Source organism: Ranitomeya variabilis, chromosome 5 (genome assembly GCF_051348905.1).
Source record: "Ranitomeya variabilis isolate aRanVar5 chromosome 5, aRanVar5.hap1, whole genome shotgun sequence".
In the NCBI taxonomy this organism is placed as follows: domain Eukaryota; kingdom Metazoa; phylum Chordata; class Amphibia; order Anura; family Dendrobatidae; genus Ranitomeya; species Ranitomeya variabilis.
In genome coordinates this window covers 202279048-202302497 of record NC_135236.1, presented here as the reverse complement: position 1 = coordinate 202302497, position 23450 = coordinate 202279048, and the positions used below count along the sequence as shown (strand labels likewise).

Genomic DNA, 23450 nt, shown 5'->3' with positions numbered 1-23450 from the left:
TTGAGCATTCCGATACCGCAAGTATCGGGTATCGGCCGATACTTGCGGGTATCGGAATTCCGATACCGAGATCCGATACTTTTGTGGTATCGGGTATCGGTATCGAAACAACATTAATGTGTAAAATACAACATTAATGTGTAAAATAAAGAATTAAAATAAAAAATATTGCTATACTCACCTCTCCGACGCAGCCTGGACCTCACCGAGGGAACCGGCAGCGTTGTTTGCTTAAAATGCGCGCGTTTCCTGCCTCCCGCGACGTCACGGCTTCTGATTGGTCGCGTGCCGCCCATGTGGCCGCGACGCGACCAATCACAGCAAGCCGTGATGTAATTTCAGGTCCTGAATGCAGAAATAGGCATTCAGGACCTGAAATTACGTCACGGCTTGCTGTGATTGGTCGCGTCGCGGCCACATGGGCGGCACGCAACCAATCACAAGCCGTGACGTAATTTTAAAATGCGCGCGTATCCTGCCTCCCGTGACGTCATGGCTTGTGATTGGTCGCGTCGCCCATGTGACCGCGACGCGACCAATCACAAGCCGGAACGTAATTTTAAAATCCTGAATGCCTAGAATTAGGCTTCCAGGACCTCAAAATTACGTCACGGCTTGCTGTGATTGGTCGCGTCGCGGCCACATGGGCGGCACGCGACCAATCAGAAGCCGTGACGTCACGGAAGGAAGGAAACACGCGCATTTTAAGCACAGAACGCTGCCGGTTCCCTCGGTGAGGTCCAGGCTGCGTCGGAGAGGTGAGTATAGCAATATTTTTTATTTTAATTCTTTATTTTACACATTAATATGGTTCCCAGGGCCTGAAGGAGAGTTTCCTCTCCTTCAGACCCTGGGAACCATCAGGAATACCGTCCGATACATGAGTCCCATTGACTTGTATTGGTATTGGGTATCGGTATCGGATTAGATCCGATACTTTGCCGGTATCGGCCGATACTTTCCGATACCGATACTTTCAAGTATCGGACGGTATCGCTCAACACTAGTCCTCAGGTGTTAATGGTGGACAGGTAACTTGAAATCTAGGTGTCTGCCGGTTTCTGCCATGGAGCATAAAATTAACCCCACAACCTCAGTCTTCTGGTTACCGGTACATGCGCTCAGCGTGAAGGAAGTTTAGTTGCTACTTCTCTCTCCTGCTCTTCACTACGCCTTTGCTCCTTCCTCCTTTCAGTCTCTTTACAAGTTGCTCTGCTCTATTTTTCCTTCCCAGGAGCTGCAGAATCACTCATCTGCATGGCCCCAGCTTTCCTTCCTCATTCCTCTCTCTCCTCTCACCAACTGTCTAACTCTCCCCAACTGCCTAGCAACTGCCTAGTAACTGATTCCTTCTCCCGACCCGAGAGAGCAGCTCCCCTGAAGTTGGGTGTAGAACTCTCCCTTCTGGCCTGGAGTCAGAACGATGTTGTATGTGCTGAATACCTGTTAAAAGGGATCCTTCCTCGCTTCCAAGCATGACATCACTCTACCCATGAGGAAAGCAGTGCCACTGAAACAACCAGTTACCTGGGTTGTTACATTCCCTCCATTAAATCCAGTATTCCCAGACTGGGAAAACAAAAACAACAATAAATAGGTTAAAGACATGTACAAAAAATTTTGAAATGCATTTTAACTGGTAAAATAACTTTTCTTCCATTTATGGGAGGCTGGTTTCTTGAACGTTGCAAAACATTATATATTAAGTGCAAAACATTTTTCAAGTGCACAACATTACATTAATAACACTTTTACTTCTTGTTCCATGGCAGGTCCTCAGGCCTGCATCCTCCTGGACTGGAGGCCAGCTGGATCTTCTCTTTTGGGGGCACTTGCATGGACTGCACAATTTTGGTTAGTGCAGCCACACTTTTTGCCAGTTCCGGGATCTGGAGATGTAGGTCTGCAGAGTCTTTCTTGAAAGTCACTCAGCATGTGGGACTCCCCTGTGTACTGTGCTAACCAGGCCACTCCTGGTATGTATGGCATCAATAACAGCATTATAGGAGCTAGGGCTGCAGTCACCGCTGAGTCTGGCGACATCATGGGGGCTGCAGCTGCGTCTGCCACCGGCGCTGCATCTCCACCCAGGCTGGACATGTTCCTTCTTCCCCTTGTTGACTTTAGCCAGGCCCTGCGCTCTATTACCTTGATCAGTAGCTGCTCCATCGGCGAGCTGGAAGAAATCCTTCTGATCTCCAAGTCGGGGCTTCCTGCTTTCCACCCGCTCACAACAGAGTGCGCCAGAGCTTTACAGGTGCTGGTGGTGGTCCGGCCGGCTTGGAAGCATCTTAGGAATCCCTCGTCTGCACGGCCCCAGCTTTCCTTCTTCACTCCTCGCTCTCCTCTCACAAACTGTCTAACTCTGCCCAACTGCCTACCAACTGCCTAGCAAATGACTCCTCCTCCCGACCCGAGAGAGCAGATCCCATGAAGTCGGGTGTAGAACTACCCCTTCTGGCCTGGAGTCAGAACAATCTATGTGCTGAATACCTGTTAAAAGGGATCCTTCCTTGCTTCCAATATGACATCACTCTCTCCATGAGGAAAGCAATGCCACTGTAACAACCGGTTGCCTGGGGTGTTACAACACTACTGCTTCGTCCACTGTTTTGCTTAGAAGCCAATCCCCAGTCTACCGTGCATGTGAAGATGCCTCTAGCCCTTCACCTGTTGTTGCCCACAGCCAAGAAGAACCATCATCAAGCCCATCCACGTCCTTGTCCCAGCACAGTCTTCAGTTGTCTATACCCCAGTCATTGGAATGCAAGCGGAAATACCCAGACAATGCCCCACAAGCCACAGTCCTAAATTCTAACATTTCTCTTCTGCTTGCACTCGAAATTTTGCTTTTTATGCTCGTTCAGATGGAAGCTTTCCGCAACCTGATGGCAGCAGCCATCCCAAGGTACTCGGTCCACAGTCGCCACTATATTTCCTAGTGTGCCGTACCGCCATTACACTAGCATGTGTCCCACAACATTGCCCGTGCCCTCAACAATGCTGTTACTGGGAAATTCCACCTAACCACGGACACGTGGACAAGTGCTTGTGGGCAGGGATGGTACATTCTCACTGACGGCACACTGGGTTATCATAGTGGAAGCTGGGACCCAGTCAGACCTTGGGATGGACCACATCCTTCCCACACCGAGGATTGCAGGCCCTACATCAATCAGGGTTGCCCCCACAGTCTACAGCACCTCCTCCTACTCATCTTCCTCCTCCTACTTTTCAGCCTCCGTCTTTGAAATGAACACATCAGTCCGGAGCTGAAAGCACAGCAGCACTGCCACATCCAAGCAGCAACAGACTGGCTGATGATGAAGAAGTCCTACCATTCAGGTCTGGTGACTTCACTATCAATTATTGCTCCCGGTGGTGGATTCTGGAGCCGGATGCCCATATTGGCAAAGACTCTGGCATTTATTCTTTTTTTCACCACCACCATGGTCAGTCTTGGGCTTTAATCCTGTTTAGCAGACTTGATGCAGTCCATGAACTGTGAGATCTCGTAGTTCACTAAGGTTTTGGGCTGCCCGCTGCCTACTCCATCTTTGTAGGCCTATGTTAGTCTTGCTCCACACATGCAGCGCCGCTTGCATACAAACTTTCAGGCCTTTGACAATCTCTTGTCTCTGATCCTGGATGACGCATTGGGAAAATCAGCTAGTCATTTGCTTATTCGTGCTCGCGACAAAGCCAGCAATAGATCTCATCCCCTGCAGGGTGGTGTGGTAGCAATCAATCCCAATGATTATCGCTTTTTCCAGTGGCATCTCCATGGTCCACAGCTCTCCTCCTAACTTGCAGTTCATCTGTAAGGCGATTTTGGTGCAGACTGAGAGGACAGTCTGGGGTTTGCTCAAGGTCCTAGTGACGACACACTGACTGGGGATGGCAAAGTCCATGCACAGGTGCTTCTTGATTTCGTCGTACTTCATCTTATTAATGCTGGACAGGATACAGATAACCATCTCGGTGTGGTCCGTAATGTTCTTCTGGAAGGCTTGTAAATATCCTCCCACCGTGTCCTCGACTTCAACCAACACCACCCAGTTCATCTTGATGCGCATTTGCTGTGTGATCTTGAACATGTTCTGCAGAAGAGCGTTCACCGCATCCTAATTTCTCTGTGTGCAAAAGAGCAGCCAATTATTCATATCTCAGGGCTGATCAGGTCTGGACACCTCAGCTCTCGCAAACAATCAGCAAACTGTGGATTATATTCAGCAGATTTGTCTCCTTGCAGGATTTTTTCCAGAGGTGTGATTCTCCCTTCGAACTGTAGGAGTTCGGTATAGAAATTCAGCCCCCAGTCATGTAGCTCTTTCTGAACGCTCTCATCCTTGTGTATGTAGTTCATGAACTTCCCAACTTGCCGATCCCTCTGTTCTGCTGGTAAGCGGGTGTGACCAGCCAGGTCTTTCATGACATTGAAGTTGTTTCTCATTCTGTCAGTCAGACCTGTTAGGTTACATAACTCTTGCACCAGGATGATGGCTCCGTCTGTGGCTCCCGGCTTGGGCCTCCGGGAGATGTTCACGATTAGTGGCTGGCTCAAGTCTTTCACTTGTTCATTATATTGGTTCTTATGGTAGTCCACAAAGCTGATCTTGCTTCCGTCTGCCTTCTTGAAGGTGGACACTGTAGTCATGTTTCAGGTGATCTCGTTAATAACAAAGGTTTTAGTGTTTAGGTTTTAGGCTTTAGTGTTTTTAGTGTTTAGGCATCCTGGAACCTCTGAGGGCCACACAAGGAGTAGAGGCTGCTCATGATGTCATTCACAGTCTCGTTCCTGAGGACTTTATGCCTGACATCAATGCTCAACATGATGCTGGACTCGTACTGGAGAATGGAGGTGGAAAACCCCAAGCAGATGGCGAGTTGGTGGACTCTGACTTTGGTGGCGTTGCTCGGTTTGTAATAGTTGTGTCCTATCTGCTTCATATCCATTATCTTCAGAAGTCTTTGGAAAATGACTCGCAGGTGGGCGAGGTCAGTGGAAGCTCAATGGTCAGGGTGATGGTTATCAGCACGTTCTCTCCATTTCGAGTTTGGCTGAACACCTCCTTGACCTTATTCAGTCTTTTTGGTAAAAACAACACGGTTCCATCAAACGCTCGCGTCTTCCTGATGGTTTCTTCATGCTAGTACAGGAGGCCATACCACAAACGCTTGGACTCCATGGCGGGGTTGAAGTCAAAGTGATACTGGTACAGGGCCCACTGTGGCAGGGACACCAGCTTGATGTGGTTGGTCACAAGAGCAATCTTGGTTCCAGAGGTGCCAGCTTTCGATTTTTGGACATGTTCGATAGTCTGCCAGGTGTTCACCCCGATGTCATGGAATCACGCCTACGGCAACCCATTCTTCGATAGACACTTCTGCAAGTCCGGCTGACACCTGCAGAACATCGGGCGATGGTCTCTCTGCTGCCGCTGCTATTGGACCTGTCCGGTGCCCTCTTCTGATGAGTAAAGGCTCAGGTGCTGGCTGCTGAGATCTGACTGCTGGCCGGGGTCCTTGGGGCTGCTGTACCTGTCCAGGTGGTCTTTGTGGGACCTGCTCCTGCACACGAGGTCGGCCGCAGGCCCGGGATCTTGCTCGTCCGCTCATCTTTTACTTCATAATAAATATAGGAAAACTGACTGAACAGCAATCTAGTCTGAACTGGTGCATAACCAAAAAAAGACATATATCAAAAAAAGACATATCTATTTACTATACATCTTTTACTTCATACACAAACCATGCACTAGTGTGTATTGTTCCTAGTTTTTAATGAGACCTTCACCAATGTTTCCTCATTCTCCACCACTAGATCACAATGGTGAACATGTTGTATGCTGCTACAGCCATTCAATTTTTGGGCAAGGGTGTCTATGATACCCATAAATAATTTTCTAAAACTGTAACCCCCATGGGGAAATGTTTGTCAGCCCATGCACTTCGTGTATGGGCATTACAAGTCTAGGAGACATGCTCCTTTACATTGGGCCTAGTTTTTAATAACGCCTTCATCAATGTTTCCTCATTCTCCACCATTAGATCACCAGGTTTAACGTGTTCTGTGCTGATATACCAGTGCAATTTTTGGCAAAAGTGTCTATATAATGGCCGTTACCAATTTGCAACCAAAAGAAATGATCCTTCCCTGGGGAAAATTTTGTAAAAAGGAGATGTACGTATCTTCTTCCTATTTATTATTATATTTTCCATTTTTCATAGCTCTGGACAGTCCTCTAATGAAAATTATTCAAAGAGTTTTATATTACATTTTTTTTATAGCCCTGTCTCTGAGCTGTTGCTAGGGACAAAAATATCTTGTAGGACACATTCTGGCTTCATATTTATGAACCTGTGTTTGCCTCTGCCTTTTGTTATTTTTTTTTTATAGGTGAAGTCTATTTTTTTATTTATTTATTTTATTTCAGTATGATTTATCTTGTCTCCTCATTCTCCAACACCAGGGTTAACTGGTTTTGTGCTGCTACAGCCAGTCCAATTTTTGCCCAGGGCATCTATGATGGCCATAAACGATTTTTTAAAAATGTAACCCCCATGGGGAAATGTTTGTCAGCCCATACACTTACTGTATGGGCATTACAAGTCTAGGAGACCCACTCCTTAAAATTGGGCCAAGAATTTCTTCCTCAAGAAAACATCATTCGCCACTAGATCACCATGGTTAACAGGTTTTGTGCTGCTACAGCCAGTCCAATTTTTGGAAAAGGTGTCTATGATGTCCATAAAAGATTTTTAAAAAATTTACCCTCATGGGTAAATGTTTTGACAATTTTAGTACTCCAAATGTTTTATTTTAGTGTCATAGCCTACTTATGAACACATATTTGGTGGGCCAAAAAAACCAAGAACACATTTTGATCACTCTATTATCTCCGTCAGACGCACAGTGTATCTGTGGTGTCCAAATCCTTCCTTTGCAGGCATGCATTGCATTTTTTGGTCTGCTAGACTGCTACCCTTGGTGTATACAGTATTTTGTGGTTTTTAAAATTTTAAAAAATAAATCCCACATCTTGAAACAGTCTGTTATCTCAGTCACACGTCTGGTCTATCAGTGGTCTTCAAATCTTGTCTTTTCAGACATGCATTCCATTTTTTGGTATGATACCCTTGTTGTATACAGTATTTTGTGGCTAGAAAATTAAAAAAAAATAGTCCACATATTCAAGCAGTCTGTTATCTCTGTCCGACTGCCATTTTATGTGTGGTCTAAAAATAGTTTTTTTTCATGCATACATTTAAATTTTTGGTCTGTCTAATACCCTAGGTCTATACACTATCTTGGTTAAAACAAAAAAAAATTACATTGTGGTAGTTCCGTGACACGCCTCATCTATCTGTGGGCTACAAAGTTTGCTTTTGAGGCTTCCATTATCTTTTTTTGCTGTGTGTTATCCTAGCTCAAAACAATAAACACTCTTTTGTCATGTTTTTTTTTTTTTTATTTACCCCCCTTGGGGAAATGTTGGTCAGCTCATACACTTACAGTATGGGCAGTACGAGTATAGGAGACACGCTCCTTGGTAATGGAACAGCTATGTTTAGGAGGCCCTCCTCCATGTTTCTTCAAAGGGGGGATTGGGGTGCATGCAAATTTGGGTAAAGGCGGCCCTTGCATTGAATGCATAAAGAACCTGTATGGCAAGACTAACTGAAGACTGTGAAGTTGGTTTTCCTGTGGCCATCCAGTATCTGGGTTCATAGGCTTATTGAGGTGCAGATGACTTGATAACAGGGCAAGCCTTGCATTCAAAGCAACATTTTTTCAGGAGGCCCTCCTGTACCTCTCATGAAAGGGGGTATTGGGGTGCATTGTAATTCTTGGCAGCCCAGCCACTCACTGCATAGGCAATAACAGCATAGGAGACCCATTGTTTAATAATGGCCCTTTAAGAATATTAATGATGCCTGATGCCCCTCTAAAATAGGCTTTGTGACTTTAAGAGTCCCTCCTTCATAAATGAAACAAGATGTGTCTCCTTATGTGTCACACACCACATGCCCAAATAGGGTTGTTAAATGTTACAATGACATTTCCAAGTGAATGCATTTGTATTGGTTGAAAGCAATGTAAAAGTTGAAAAACGCATCAAAAACTCTGCGTGTGAACATAGCCCAAGTGGTGGAGGAACATTTTGGTCTGGGGTAAATTATTTTGCCTTATATACTAGTCATTAGCCTGGAAAGGATGTACCTTAACATATTTCCCAGCAAAATCCATTTTGTTTTTTTTTATATGTTTTTTGGTGCACCTGTAAAAATGGTGTGACACTCTGACAACATCGCTTACAGCTGTGACCTAGGAGTCAGAAATGCTTCCAAGGGTGATCCCCATGATGTTCCTGAGTCATTTGAGCAGTGTTTCCATCATTTTCAGATTTTTTTAGACCTTAAAAGGACCCTTGGGGGAATAGCGGTAAAAATACTCTGGTTTCCCATAGACTTACATTGGGCTCGTTGCTCGGGTCGAGTACCCAAGTGTTCCAATTTGCTCGACCAGAGCAACGAGCACCCAAGCATTTTAGTGCTTGCTCATCACTAGAAATAAACCTAAATACACTTTAATTTTTAATTTAAAAATAACACAGTTATACTTACCTAATGCCTAATTCCATTGAATCCACATCTCCTGTAAGAAAACAAAAATAAAAAATATCCCTCATCTATCCGTCGTTCTGTCCCACTTCATAATCCATGTTTGGGGATAAACAATTTTCAACCTGTACAGTGCCAAGATGTGACTGGGATCTCACTGAGGTCACCGAAGTTCACCCCAGCTGGGAAAGCAGCCTTAGATACCAGAGGTGACCTCTATGACCAGGGGACCAGTGATGCGGGTGTCCTCCAGATTGCCCAGTTGCGAATCTCGGTTTACCATTTGCAGACCAATGGGCTAGTGGAGCGCTTCAACAAGACCTTGAAGGCCATGCTCAAGAGGGTTGTTGAGAAGGACGGTCGGGACTGGGACTATCTGCTACCTTTCCTGCTCTTTTCTATTAGAGAAGTCCCACAGGTCTCCACTGGCTTCTCGCCGTTCGAGCCCCTTTACAGCCGACATTCACGATGGCTACTGGACATCACCAAGGAAACCTAGGAAGTAAAGTAACGCCGCACTGGAGTGTCATTGAATATGTCGCCCAGCTGCAGGAAAGGATGGCACACATAATGCCTATCATAAGGGAACATCTTCTCCAGGCACACGAGTCCCAAGCAAGTATATACAACTAATCAGCGAAGCTAAGGCAATTACAACTTGGGGACCGCATGCAAGCAGTTATCCTACGGTGGAAAGCAAATTCTTGGCAAAGTGGCAAGGACTGTATGAAATAGTGGTAAAACTAGGGGACGTGAATTACAAGGTACACCAGCCTTGTTGCAGGAATCCGTACCAGGTACACCATGTGAACCTACTCAAACCTTGGCGGGACAGTGAACCACTGGAAACTCCGTGCCTGGGGGCCATCCCGAAGCCAAGATCGAGAAGGTTGTGATTGCTAATATGCTAACACGGGCCCAGAAGCAACAATGTTGAAAACTGCTGCAGCAGAACAGAGACTTTTTCTCGGTGTTGCCAGGGCGCACACAGGTCGTGGAACACGATGTGCTAACAGAGCTACATTGAAGGGTAAACCTCAAACCCTACAGAATCCTCGAAGCCCGCCAGGAGATAATTTCCAAGAAGGTGAAGAGAGTGCTTAACCTCGGGGTGATAGAGAAATCAAGAGGTGGTTGGTCAAGTTTCATCGTCCTCGTATCGAAGCTCAATGGTGAGTGGCGGATTTATAATGACTACCGCAAGCTCAATGAGGTGTCCCATTTTGATGCGTAACCAATGCCCGAGTAGATGAACTCATTGAGTGACTGAGACCTACAAGGTACATCAAAATCCTCGACCTGCAAAGAAGGTTTGACAAATCCCCATGTCCCGGAGTGCCAAGAAGAAGATGTCCTTCTAGATGCCGGATGGGTGTTGTCAGAACACTAGGATACCCTTCAGACTGCAGAGGGCCCCAGCTACCTTTCAGAGGGCAATGGACCAAATCTTGGCTTCACATTGGAAATATGCCACAGTGTACTTGGATGACATTGTTATCTTCAGCCTTGACTGGAGTTCGCACCTGAATAAGGTATTGGCGATCCTAGATGCATTGAGGAAATCAGGATTCACCATAAATCTCTAGAAGTGCACCATAGGGAAGGAAGAGGCCAGGTACTTAGCCTACATTGTTGAGAGAAGCTAAATCAAGCCTCAGTTGAATAAAGTAGAGGCAATTCAGGAGTGGCTGAAACCGCTCTGCAAGATTCAAGTGAGGCCTTTCTTGGGATTGTGTTTTATCCCGAATTTTGCCAAATTTGCTGCGTTGTTAAAAGATCTCCTTGTGTTCACCAAGTTGATGATGGCGAAATGGACTCCTGATACAGAAATGGCATTTCAAGAACTCAAGCGGGCTCTGTGCAAGTATCCAGTTATGGTTGCACCAGACTTGAGCAAAGAATTTGTGGTCCAGACCGATGCTTCTGAAGTTGGGTTGGGACCCGTGCTGTCACAGGAAATAAATGGAGAATAGCACTCCATCCTATACCTGGAATATCTCTTAAGCCTAAATTTCATTCCCATAGTAAAACATAGTAAAACACTTCATACTAGAATTGGCAACCAGTCACGGAAGTAGACTGGCATGTTTATTGGCTACAATCCAGAGGCTATGGTTCCCGGCTGCGATCTGGAGGATATTGTGTGCTGTGTTTTATGAGTTGAACATTAAAGAGACGTCTTTGTTTTTGAGCTTTCCTGGGTCACTGCCTGTCTATCACATGGCACCAAGCCCACTGCACTACATATGGTTGGAGAATGCGAACAGTGTGAACTGAGGCATACCCCAAAGCGTGCAGCATGTCAGTGATTAAGCCTGCAATGCTACAGCTCAAGCCTGCTGACAAAATGGAGCTTTTGAAGCAGTTGGTCCTCTCTCAGCAGCGGCAGCAGTGGCAGCAGCAAGAGGCCCTGCAGAGGCAGCAGCGGCAGCAGCAAGAGGTGCTGCATTTGCAGTGGCTGCAGCAGGAGCATCAGCAAGAGATGCTGCAGTGGCAGCGGCAGCCTCAGGAGCAATTGCAGTTACAGAGGCAGCAGCAACAGCAGCAGGAGCAGTACAATCATCATCAGCAGCTGTTGTGTCAGCAGCAGCAAAAGACTAATGAGCTGATTCTGCAGTAGGTTGCTGCTATGCCAGAGGCACCATCCACAGAAACCCCAATCCATTCTGAGGCCCTGTAGAAAGTCCGGACAGTGCTGAAGAAGATGAGCCCTGAAGATGACATGGTGGCCTTCCTCACTGTCTTTGAACACACTGCAGAGCGGGAGAGCTTACCGGTGTCACAGTGGGCTGAAGTGGTGGCCCCCTTCCTGACGGGAGATACCCAGAAGGCTTACATGGACTTCAGTCAGGAGTATGCCCTGAACTATGAGAAGCTGAGAGGTGAGATCCTTGCACAACTGGGGGTTAATACATGTGTGGGCTCAACCCGCCAGGTCTCAGGCATATGACTTACTGCTGCTGGTAAAAAAATGGTTCCACACTGATACCTTAACCCTGCTCCACATGATAGGGAGGGTGGTGATCGATGCATTAGGTGGGACAAGGAGACCCAGGCACTCTGGACCAGGTGGGACTGGTAGAGTAGTATACAGCCACTAAGGACTTTATATGGGATACTGCTACACTTCAGCTGTCACGTAAGCCTCTACCAGCCCAGGAGCTGGGGAAAAGTCCACCAACCTCTGTTGGGGCTAACCAGGAGGGAGCCCGGGATGAGGGGGTAACCTGAAGTGAAGGTGACAAAAGTCTTGTCTTCCCTAAAATGGCCCCAAGGTATAGTTGTGACTCAGCAATTAAGTGTTGGTGGTGTCAAGGGCCCGGACATGTGGCTGCCCACTGCTCCCCTGATATCTGAACCCATGGACTGTGGATATACTCGCCGTATGCATATGTATGCCCAGCTAGTCTGTACTGCCACTATAGGCACTGCCAACAGCGAACCCCACTTATAAACGAGTACCAAACAGGCTCTCCTGGATTAAGTAAGCTTAGTGGTCAATGGGTCCCTTGTTGCCGGAGACAACACCAAAGGACGGAAAGTGGAGGGGATGGGTATCCATGTGGAAATCTGGGAGTATTCAACCACGGAGGTTAAATTTTCCACACCATGTGGGGACATTAAACATGTGGTGGGAGTGTTGAAGATGCTTCCATATGGGACTGTGTTGGGAAGAGACTTGCCCCTGTTCTGGTTCCTGTGGGAGACCAAGGTTAACCCTCCCATGGTACATGTTGTGTCGGGTGTAGAACCCAAAGATCCTAAGTCAGGGACACCTGCCAAAAGGGTCAACAACCTAGAGACAGAGTGTAACCCCGATAGGTTCACCCTAGAGTTTATGGCAGGAGAGGTCGAGGAGACTCCACTGAATTCCAAGCTGGAAATGTCCCCTGGTAAGTTTGGGACAGTCCAGTTCCAAGGACCCAAGCAGAAATGCATGAATAAAAAGAAAGCCAGGAGGAATTGGGAGTGTGTGGTCATGAAGGTAACTAGGGATGTATGCACGAGGAACCCTCTGGCACGGCTAAAGATGTGGCCAGGGATCAGGATAAAATGGATAGAGCTCTCGATAGACAGCAGCGACGGGAGGCTTGGGTTCAGGTGCGACGTGATATGGATGTATGCCCAGTGTTGCAGAGGTGGACCTCAGTGGTCCAGCATGACAGTCACCGAGGCACGTGAAAGGGTATGGAAGGAATGGTACTAAGTGCCCGAAGGCAGGTAATTAGGTCATGGGATGAGCTGCGGGGTTAATGAACCCCAAATAAACAAGGTGGAGACCACCCAAAACTGGCCCAAATCTACTGTGAGTCAGGAAAGTGGGTGTGTCTTCTGCAATGGAGAGTGGGGAGGAGGGTGGTCAAGTAACAAAGTGTGGTGGAGAAATGCAAAGGGGAGGGTTGCTTGAATCAACCGATGGTTCCGGTCCCTACTTTGGTTTCTCAGTACAGTGTTGTGCAGGGATGTCACTGTCATGCGGATGCCCTGTCACACACCAATGTGGGGAGACAAGTGTTCAACCCCACAGGTTTGAACAAAGGGAGGGGGTATGTGAGGCAGTGACCGGTGTTAGATGTAGCGGAAGCTGTATGTTCCCCCCAGGATGCACACGGAGGCGTATTGAGGCCATGGGAGTGCATTGCAGTCACAGGTGTAGCTGTGATTGCAGTGTGTAATAAAAAAGTGAGTATAGGTATTGGACATGCTGGTTGTCTAAAGCAGATTTAGTCAAAACCTGCTCTGGGCTTTCGTGTTTTGACGTGGACTACAAGATGGTAGTGGTGCAATCCATTTAATTCCCGGCCCAGGTTTTCCATGTGGCCTACGGCCACAAATTCCAGTTACGAGCCCTGCAGTAAAGGGTTTGGGTGTGTCAAGTTGAGTGTTTATGTCAGTCTGGTATTTGCAGGAGTACAGAGCAGACAGCTCTGCAGAGTTCCACCTGTGTGAAGCAACACAGGCAAGCGGAGCCAAACAGCCAAGGTAGCTGAAAGGCCTGGCACCAACAGCATACACGGCGGTCAAAAAGCTGCCAATTTAGTATAAAGATTATAACATTTATTAAATGATATCAAATATTTTAAAATTCAAGTAAGCTGATAATAAAAAACATCCAATCAATTAAAGAATTAACAAATGCATCACGGATACAGGTAACAAGAACCACACATCACACCTATACCAAACGACTTGAGGTCACAGGTTCACTGGGATAAGTATGCTGATAGTAAAACACTAATAGCCCCACTGGGAGCCGTTAATAGTGCAAGTATATAAGAAAATCTAGGACTGGACCTCACTCATATCAGTCGTGGTGTGTACGTGGAAACGCCAGCCCCTACGCGCGTTTCGCGTAGGCTTCTTCCGGGGGCCGTGAAGAAGCCTACGTGAAACGCGCGTAGGGGCTGGCGTTTCTTATATACTTGCACTATTAACGGCTCCCGGTGGGGCAATTAGTGTTTTACTATCAGCATACTTATCCCAGTGAACCTGTGACCTCAAGTCGTTTGGTATAGGTGTGATGTGTGGTTCTTGTTACCTGTATCCGTGATGCATTTGTTAATTCTTTAATGATTGGATGTTTTGTATCATCAGCTTACTTGAATTTTAAAATATTTGATATCATTTAATAAATGTTATAATCTTTATACTAAATTGTCAGCTTGTTGACTCCTTTTGTTCTTCTTATATATTGCTTGGGAGTTTTTTTCTGTCCATGAGAGGACTTATATGTGGCTCTGTTCTAATTATTAGCATACACGGTGGTGCAGTCACTCACGGCAACCGGTCATGGAGGTGGACTGGCATGTTTATTGGCTACAATCCAGAGGATATGGTTTCCAGCTGCGATCCGGAGGATATCATGTGCTGTGTTTTGTGAGTTGAACATTAAAGAGACGTTTTTGCTCTTGAACTTTCCTGGGTCACTGCCTGTCTATCACACTGCACCAAGCCCACTGCACTACAGTGGTTATAACTCTGGAATGCTTCAATGGATCCCTGTGACATTTTTTTCGTGACATATTGTACTTCATAATAGTGGTAAAATTCCTTCAATATGACTTGAGTTTATTTGTGAAAAAAATGGAAATTTTGTGAAATTTTTGCAATTTTCAAACTTTGAATTTTCATACACTTAAATCAAACAGATATGTCACACAAAATAATTAATAAATATCATTTAACACATGTCTACTTTACATCAGCACAATTTTGGGACCAAAATTCTATTTATTAAGAAGTTAATAGAAGTTAAAAGTTGACAATCAATTTTTAATTTTTATTCACTTTGAGGCTTCTATATGACAGAAAATACCCCAAAAGTGACACAATTATAAAACTTCAACCTCCAAGGTGCTCAAAACCACATTCAAGAAGTTTATTAACCCTTAAGGTGCTTAACAGGAGTTTTTGGAATGTGGAAAAAAATGAACATTTAACTTTTAACATTTAACCCCTCAGTGAACCGATTTAGATGTGTTGTGAACACATTGAACCCTCAGGTACTTCACAGAAGTTTATAATGTTGAGCCATGAAATTAAAAAAATAACATTTTCCCCACAAAATTTTTTTTAGCCTCAAATGTTGCATTTTCATAAGAGTTTAGGGTATGTGCACACGTAAGAATTTCTTGCAGAAAATTCCTCAAGAAAACCGGACATTTTCTGCAAGAAAACCACATGCGTTTTTTTCACAGTTTTTCATGTTTTTACCGCGTTTTTGTGCGTTTTTTTCGCGTTTTTTTCTCAGGAGCTTTCCCAATGCATTATACAGTGGGAAAAACGCTAAAAAAACACAAAATTAATGAACATGCTGCGTTTTTTACCGCAATGCTTTTTTTACGCAGAAAAAATGCACAAAAATTGCAGAATGCATTCTAAATGATAGGATGCTTATGTATGCATTTTTTATGCATTTTTATTGCAAAAAAACACTCAAAAAAATGCAACGTGTGCACACAGCCTAAAGGTAGAAATTACACCTTCCAATTTGTAGAGAAATTTGAAGGAGAAAACTACTGTTTGGGTGCATGGCAGGGCTCAGAAGCTAAGGAGCATCATTTGACTTTTTAAATGTTAAATTTCCTGGAAACATTACTGGATGTCATGTCCCATTTGGAAAGCCCCTGAGTACACTGATACCCAATATGAGGGAGAAAACTACTGTTTGGGCACACGGCTGGACTCAGAAGGGAAGGAGCGTTATTTGACTTTTTGAATGTAAAATTTCCTGTAATCATTAGTGGATGTCATGTTCCATTTGGAGAGCCCCTGAAGTGCCTAGTGGACACCACCCACAAGTGACCCTATTTTGGAAGCTAGACCTCTCAAGGAATGTATTTAGATAGGTGGTGAGCACCATGAACGCCAAGGTGCTTCACAGAAGTTTATAACGTTGAGCCGTGAAAATAAAAAAATCACATTTTCCTAACAAAAATGCTATTTTAGCCCCATATTTTGCATTTTCATAAGGGTAATAGGAGAAATAGCACCATATAATTTCTAGTGCAATTTCTTCTGAGTACACTGATACCTCATACGTGGGGGAATACTATTATTTAGGCACTGTGCAAAGCTCAGAAGGGAAGAGGCACCATAAATTAGATCAGATTTGCTGGAATGGTTTGAGGATGCCATGTCACATTGTCAGAGACCCTTAGGTGCCAGAACAACAGATACCCCCCTATATGTGAACTCTTTCTACAAATTATATTCCCCAATGAATTCATCTAGGGGTGCAGTGATCATATTGACAAAACATTTGCCTCACAGAATATTTTACCATTAAGCAGTGAAGAAAGAATAAATTACATTTTTACCACTAAAATGTTGTTTCAGCACCAAGTTTTAATTTTTCTCAGGATTGATAGGAATTTTTTTTACAACAAACTGAGGTCCATTTTTTCCTGAGTGCGCCAATACCCTACATTTATTAATGAAATATTTTTCAGGTACAGTGCAAAGCTCTGTAGGCAAGGAGCCCCATGTCTTACTAATACGGTTTGTGGGTGCCATGACCCACTGGGAGAGCCCATGAGGGCCAGAACAGCAGAACCCTCCACAAGTGACCCCATTTTACAAATAATACCTCTCAATGAATTAATCTAAGGTGCAATGATCAAATTGACACCAAAGATGTGTCACAGAATTTTATACCATTGGGCAGTGAGGAAAAATTAACTAAATTTTTAACAGCATTTTATTTTAGTCCCAGATTTTACATTTTCATACAAAAAGTACAGTACTAGTTAGCCATAAGAAGAGACTCAGGGGGGAACGGATTGCCATTTGCCTCCTGGAGCACAGATTTTCCTAGAACAGTTTGTGGACTCCATATACAAAGCCTCTAATTCCTAGAAGAGCAGAATCTCCCTCAAGTGACCCCATTTGTGAATTTGAGAATTTATTTACAGGTGTAGTGCCAACTTTAACTTCATGATTATTTTCCAGAAACAAGCTGCAATAAATGTTGCCAAATGAAAATTGCAAACTGCCATTATAGTGACCAATACGCTGTAGTGACCAGTACATTACAATCATCAGTACGTTATGCCTAGCCTGTGCTTCTGGAGTCATGCACCCGCAAATTAGGTGGGCTCTCATTGCTTCAGAAATGCCAAACATGTTGGCGCTATATGTGGTTTAAGTACATTATGGGGCTCAAAAGGGAGGGGGCATTTGGATTAGGGAGCAGAGAATTTGCTCAATTTCTTTTGAAGGGTGAGGAGCTATTTCACTTTTCCAGAGCTTATTTTTTGTGGATCGAGTTGAAGCTTTTGTTGGGAACATATTACATAACGTTTGGGATCACATTTATTCAGTGCTCTATGCTGAGCACTTACATTGGGGTTTCCATCTAAAGATCTGAGTGACGTAATTCAGGAGAAACCCCAGAGGGATCAGTTCACTATATTGAGGTAGCAGAGTTACTCTGGACTCTGTCTGATCTCTGTTTAGTGGTGACCTTCTTTTCAGAAGTGCACAAAACTGTGGCTGACTGCACTTTTATGCAATCCTAAAAAGACGGACACCACCAGATCACAGGTCACATGGAATCCACAGTAGAGTTGAGTGACTTTTACTTTTTTAGGATCGAGTCGGGTTTCGCGAAACCCAACTTTGTCAAAAGTCGGGTCGGGTGAAATCGGCCGATTATTGCGAAAAGTCGGGGGCCGACTGAAACACGAAACCCAATGCAAGTCAATAAGGAATCAAAGTCGGCAGTGAGTGGAGGACAGGAAAACACCTACAGTGCCCATTTAAATACCAAAAACATTAATTCTTATTACTAAAGCTTGTCAATCTTAATTTACTTTATAATAATAGTTAGGCATTGAAAACTGGGGTCATTTGGCTAAAGTTGTGGGGGGGGTAGGGCTGGCTCAAGATTTCCGTGGGCCCAGGAAACGTGGAATACGTCACGGCGGTGGAGCAGGGAGAGGTAAGTATTTCAACTTTGCAAGTGCTGTGATCCTGAGCAAGCAGGGGGGCCCACTTGTTTTCACTGGCACAGGGCCCCTCATAGTACGGCGGTGTGTTTGACGGCGGATGGTGCCTCCCACTGGCAGAGACACTTTTGCGTACTATGAGGGGCCCTATGCCAGTGACGTCACCAACGAGTATGCCCCCCACCTGAAGAAGGAACCTGCACTTTCATCTGCACCTTCCTCTTTGTCCCCGTGTAAGGTGGTATAGTATGCGGGAAGGGGAACCTGACTTTCAGCAGGGTCAGATTCTGGCTGTGTAGAGTGCAAGGGGAATGTAGTGGTCTGGGTCAATGTACCAGCAGACTCATCTAGCAGTGGCTGGGTGGTTGCTCAAGGTTCTCATGTGTCATGATATTTTGTAATTTTCCTTTATATCGTGGATCCAGGAGGCAGGCCAACCAGTAGTCGTCATCGGTCATCATTTTGATAATGCGGGGGTCCCTTTTTAGGATACGCAAGGCATACTCAGCCATGTGGGCCAATGTTCCAGGTGTCAATTCACTGCTTGTGCTGGGTTGAGGAGCACTTTCTTGGAAATCAACATCACTTGTGTCCCACAAAAACCCTGTACCTGACCTTGCAACGCCACCAGTTTCTATTGCCCCCTGTGAAGCATCCTCCTCCCATAAATATTCATCCATATCATCCCCCTCCTCCTCCTCTTCATCCGCCACCTCATCCAGGAGGGTTCCCTGAGCAGACAATAGCTGACTGTCATCAAAGCTTCCCTCCTCCTCAGCTGCAGACGCCTGCTCCTTAATGTGCGTCAAACTTTGCATCAGCAGACGCATTAGTGGGATGCTCATGCTTATGATGGCGTCGTCTGCACTAACCAGCCATGTGCATTTCTCAAAACACTGAAGGACTTGACAGAGGTCTTGTAGCTTCGTCCACTGAACACCAGAGAACTCCATGTCTGCCATGCAACTGCCTGCCCGTGTATGTGTATCCTCCCACAAATTAATTACAGCACACCTCTGTTCGCACAGCCTCTGAACCATGTGCAGTGTGGAGTTCCACCTTGTTGCAACGTCGATTATTAGGCGGTGCTGGGGAAGATTCAGCGATCGCTGATGGTTCACCATACGGGTGGAGTGTATGGGCGACCGGCGGATGTGCGAGCAAAGTCTTCGCACCTTCAGGAGCAGGGCTGGTAACTCTGGATAATTTTTGAGGAAGCACTGCACCACCAGGATCAAGGTGTGAGCCAGGCAAGGTAAGTGTTTCAGTTCTGAAAGGGCTATGGAAGCCATAAAATTCCGTCCGTTATCACTGACTACTTTGCCTGCCTCAAGATGTACACTGCCCAGCCATGACTGAGTTTGTTGCTGCAAGTACTCGGCCAGTACTTCCGCGGTGTGTCTGTTGTCGCCCAAACACTTCATTTGTAACACAGCCTGCTGACGCTTACCACTAGCTGTTTGATAATGGGACACCTCGTGTGCAACACTGGCAGCTGCGGTTGGAGTGGTCGTGTGACTGCGCTCTGTGGACGAGCTTTCGCTTCTGGAGGAGGAGGAGGAGGAGGGGTGGCGAACGCCTACATCCAACTGTTTCCTAGACCGTGGGCTAGGCAGTACTGTCCCACTATGGCTGTCCCCTGTGGACCCTGCATCCACCACATTAACCCAGTGCACCGTGATGGACACATAACGTCCCTGGCCATGCCTACTGGTCCATGCATCTGTTGTGAGGTGCACCTTTCCACTGACTGATTGCCTCAGTGCATGGACAATGCGGTCTTTGACATGCTGGTGGAAGGCTGGGATAGCTTTTCTCGCAAAGAAGTGCCGACTGGGTGGGTCATAGCATGGTACTGCATAGGCCATCAGGTCTTTGAAAGCTTCACTTTCAACCAACTGGTAGGGCATCATCTCTAACGAGATTAGTATAGCAATGTGGTCATTCAAACCCTGTGTACGCGGATGAGAGGATGAGTACTTTCTTTTCCTAACGAAAGTCTCTTGTAGGGTGAACTGGACTGGAGAGCTGCATATGGTGGAACTAGCAGTGGTGGTGGTGGACATGGTGGATTGAGAGAGGGTTGGTGATGGTATTCTTGATGTTGGCCTACATACAGTGTTTCCTACCAATAACCTTGTGATTCCCTGACTGCTTTGGCCTTGCGACGATACCTCCACATTTGCTGCTGGTGGTGTCCTAATCGGTGGGCTTACAGTGAGGGAAGCAATGTAGCGTTGCTGACTACCTTCATTCTGAGCAGGTGCACCAATGGTACGGGACGTTTGGTAGTTAGTCCAGGCTTGCAAGTGCATGCTGGTTAAATGTCTAAGCATGTACGTTGTATTTAAATTTTGAAAATTCTTCCCTCTGCTAAAGGTCTTTGAGCATTTCTTACAGATAACTTTGCACTGATCATTCAGATCTTGGTTAAAAAATTGCCACACTACACTCTTCCTACTATCGAATACCTTTTCAGGCATTGCACGCTGTGCTACTTTTACCGGATGGCCACGCTGTCCTAAAACTGTTTTTGTTTTTGACAAACGTTTTTGGCCTGATTCGGGCCTGCCAGATGAAAGCTGTTGCGATGTAGATCGCTGCTGTGGATCATCCTCCTGCTCTTCCCCTAATGGCTGCCAATCTGGGTCAACAACTGGGTCATCTATCACCTCCTCTTCAATGTCCTGTGCACCTTCCTCTGTTACACAATGTAAGGTGCTATAGCTTTCGGGACAGGGCACCATAGTCTCATTAGGGTCAGATTCTGGCTCAGTACACTGCGAGGGCAATGTAGTGATCTGAGTCAATGGAACAGCATAATAATCTAGCTGTGGCTGTGCATCAGTGCACTCCATGTCTGATTAATCTTGTAATGGGCAGTTAACAATTTCCCTTTCTAACCCAGGCATGGTATGTGTAAAGAGCTCCATGGAGTAACCTGTAGTGTCGCCTGACGCATCCTTCACTTTTGGTTTGGGTGAAGGACACAAGGAAACATCTTGTTCCTGACAGGGAGCATCCACTGACTACTCGCTGCTTATATATTTGGAACTTTCTGAAGAGGAGGCAAAAGAGCTAGAGGCTGAGTCAGCAAGGAACGCCAAAACTTTTTCCTGCTGTTCTGGCTTTAAAAGCTGTATTCCTACTCCCAGATAAGGGAGCCTTCGAGGCCTTGTGTAGCCAGACGATGATGCTGGCTCAACACCTCCAGCCTTAGGTGCTATTGTGCTTTTGCCACTACCACCAGATGCACCACCGTCAGTACCAGCTGGCAACAACCGCCCACGGGCTCTTCCACCAGACTTCCTCATTTTTTGGAAAATCTAACCAAAATAACAACCGTTATATGGCACTGTAAAACAAGGTAGAAGGTGTATATAAACTTGTTGAGAATTTTTAAATCTCCCTTTTTCTTGGGAGACTGAACCAAAACTCAGGCCCTGTGCATAAAACAACACAATGTAAGTGGCAGAAAGTGGCTGGCTGATATGCGACAAACTAACAGGACTGAAGTATATCCACTTTGTGAAAATTTGAATCTCACTTTTTTTGGGGAGACTGAACCAAAACTCAGGCCCAGTGTATATAACAACGCAATCTAAGTGGCAGAAAGTGACTGGCTGACATACGACAAACTAACTGGACTGAAGTATATCCACTTTGTGAGAATTTGAATCTCACTTTTTTTTTTTGGAGACTGAACCAAAACTCTGGCCCAGTGTATAAAACAACACAATGTAAGTGGCAGAAAGTGCCTGGAAGATATATGAAAAAATGCAAGGACTGTAGTACAATTTCAATCTCCCTACAATGATCTCAGGACAAGTATGGCAGCAATAAAAAGGACTGCTGCACACAAAAGTGTGGACAAATAAACAAGATAACTGTGCAGAAAGGAGCAGCAGGATTTTTGCTTTTAAAAAAGCAGTTGGTTTGCACAGCAGCGTGCAAACAGCAATGCAGCTATCAGGGAGCCTTATAAAGCAGCCAAATAAGCTACAGAGCTGATGCACAAAAATATAGCCTCCACTGTCCCTGCAAAAAAAAGGTGGTGTTGGACAGTGGAAATCGCTACAGCACAAGCAGTTTGGGGGTTAATCTTCCCTCCCTAACTATATCCCTTCTTCTGATGAAGCTGCAGCAACCTCTCCCTATGCTAAGATCGGCAGAAGTAAGATAGTGGTCGGCGTGCATGCCCCTTTATAGCCCCTGTGACGCCGCAGAAAGCAAGCCAATCACTGTCATGCCCTTCTCTAAGATGGTGGGGACCGAGACCTATGTCATCACGCTGCCCACACTCTGCGTCCTCCTTCATTGGCTAAAAAATGGCGCTGAAAGCGTCATATGAAATGCGACTTTTGTGTGCAGATCGGCGACCTCATGGCTGATCCCACACTAGGATCGGGTTGGGTTTCATGAAACCCGACTTTGCCGAAAGTCGGCGATTTTTGAATTTGTTCGATCTGTTTCGCTCAACCTTAATTCACATTGATGTCTCAATCTGCTTTATTATAGGGAATCTTCCGTCAAGGGTTCCATCTGAATCATGCATTTCAGACATTTAAAATGGAAACCCCGGTGGCTCAATGCAGAGTGCAGGATAAATGTGTGCTAATCCTTACTGAGAGATATGGGCGACAGAGTTAAAAAATCAACAGCAGATGAAGAATTGGTTTTATTTATATTTTATTTATTTGTTTCTCATGTGGTATAAATGATTTGGGACTTTATTCTTCAGGTCAGTGCGATTACAGCAATACCAGATTTATATTGGGTTTTTATGTTTGGCTGTTGTCACAAACTAAAAGGCGCTTTTATTTGCAAAAACTATTTTTTCCATCATCAATGCATCATATTCTAAACACTGTAATTTTTCCATATTTTGGCCCTCGGAGTCATATGAGGGCTTGTTTATTGCGGGATGAGTTGATGTTTTTATTCATAGCATTTTCAGACACATGACATTTTTTGATCGCGTTCTATTCTAATTTTTGGGAGGCAGAATGAATAAAAAATAGCAATTCAGGATTTTTTGTGGGGGATTTTATGTCATTTTGTGTGTGGTAAAATTGATAAGGTAGTTTTATTCTTCAGGTCAGTACTCTTACAGTGATACCTTATTTATATTTTTTTTATGTTTTGGCACTTTTACACAATAAAAATTATTTTATAGAAAAAATAATTATTTTTGCATTGCTTTATTCTGAGAGCTATAACATTTTTATTTTTCCGCTGATGGAGTTCTATGATAGCTTGTTTTCTGCAGGAGAAAATGACATTTTCACAGTACCATTTTTATTTACCGTATATACTCGAGTATAAGCCGAGATTTTCAGCCCAAATTTTTGGGCTGAAAGTGCCCCTCTCGGCTTA

General features: G+C 45.1%; 1 pseudogene; it reads right to left on the bottom strand.

Moving 5' to 3' along the window:
* Positions 1-1549: 1549 nt before the first annotated feature.
* LOC143774935 (piwi-like protein 1 pseudogene) lies at positions 1550-5619 on the bottom strand (annotated as a pseudogene).
* Positions 5620-23450: the final 17831 nt, after the last annotated feature.